The sequence below is a fragment of the Hipposideros armiger genome, unplaced genomic scaffold (assembly GCF_001890085.2).
Source record: "Hipposideros armiger isolate ML-2016 unplaced genomic scaffold, ASM189008v1 scaffold_242, whole genome shotgun sequence".
In the NCBI taxonomy this organism is placed as follows: Eukaryota; Metazoa; Chordata; class Mammalia; order Chiroptera; family Hipposideridae; genus Hipposideros; species Hipposideros armiger.
The window spans coordinates 2,597,360-2,598,870 of NW_017731592.1; the positions used below are offsets into that span (position 1 = coordinate 2,597,360).

Below are 1,511 nucleotides of genomic sequence, written 5' to 3' on the forward strand. Positions count from 1 at the left end.
ACAGTGCCATGTGAGGTAGGTAGTATAATTTCCAATCTTATTTCACAGATGATTTCACTGCAACTCAAATGCAGAACACCTGGGAAGCAGAGGGATGTTGACTTTTTAAACAGAAGCAGATAGATTAAAAAAAAATGATGCAGGGCTCCTTCAGTTCTTCACTAGTTTTAGAAAAACTTTCCAGAATACTGCTTCACACTATAAAAAAGGAAAAACGTCTTGCATTAGAATCCTTCACCATCTGCACACTGCTTCACACTGTTCTGCAGCCAATACTGTGCCGTTCTGTGTCTGGTCCTGTGTTCCTGTAATGGTAATGATCCGATCTTCAGACCCTTCTACGGGCTCATCAGTTGTGATCGAAGCTCCTCATTCATGATGAATTTGTTTAATCCTTTGACCACCTTTGCCAATATTAGATCCAGTCAAATCTTTGGGAACAGTTAGTTACTTGAGTAGTAATAACAGGCCCACCAAACTGGCATCGTAAGGCTGTGCACGTCCTTTGATGGGACACTCTGATGTAAGATCAAGGGTGATCGTTATGCACTCTGCAGCCCTATCAGGTTTTCCTCAAATAAAAACAACTCTGTCAGTGGAATGAGGACAGCACTCCTGGGAAAGCTGGATTGTCTGAGTGTTCTCTTGATGTTCTTTGATTTTAGCATCTTTGACCCCAATAATTCCTCCTGCCAGACTCTGAGGAATCAACAGTCTCAACTGGCAATCCAAGTGGCTTCCTTTATAGAGTTGGTAATTTGAGCCTTCCACAACATCAGATTCTAGCAGGAGCTGGCTGGTTGCAGGGGGTGATGGCAACTGCAGGAGCTCTTCCAAGGTAGGGATGATTTTCCTCAGAATTTCTCCATTGTGTTAGTATCAGCACTGACAGTCAATATGTGCTTGGGCCACTGCTGATCTGGGGCTGAAACCCTGTCCCTGTCTTCTGTACGCAGAGCCTGAATATTCTTGCCTCCTTTTCCAATCACTGACCCAGCATTCTTGCTCTAAAGCAGAATGCATAATTCAACCAGCTCATCAGTGTATCAAGATCTTTTAAAAGCTTGTTCCTCTTCCATATCTTCTGCAGGACTTTTACCAAATTCACCACTAGTTTTGGTGTTGGGGAAGGTTTCTGCAGGGTGTTCAGTTTCCATTTTCTTGGATTAAATGGACACACCAATCTATAGGCCGTAAACAAGTGCGATGTAGGCAAGACATCGAGGTTGGTGCCACCAAGAAACAGAGGATAATCCTGAAAGTCTTTTTAAAAGACAGGGTTTATTAGGCCATTGCTGACAAAAAAAGGGGGGTGGAGGGGTTGGGGGGGCTCTGATATGGCTATTCCCCCACTCCCTGAGCCAGGTCTTGGGTCCTGGAGTCTAAACCACCAGCAGCATGGCTACGTAGGAACGAGAACATGTCTGTTGTCCCTGAGTTTTGCAAGTGTTTTTATACATCAAGTAGGGGGAGAAAGATGTAAGCCGTTCTAATTTACTTTAGCTATAGAC

At 44.0% G+C, this 1,511-nt stretch overlaps 1 pseudogene; it reads right to left on the reverse strand.

Moving 5' to 3' along the window:
* Window positions 1-447: 447 nt before the first annotated feature.
* LOC109389754 (heterogeneous nuclear ribonucleoprotein K pseudogene) lies at window positions 448-1,157 on the reverse strand (annotated as a pseudogene).
* Between the last annotated feature and the right edge of the window lie 354 nt (window positions 1,158-1,511).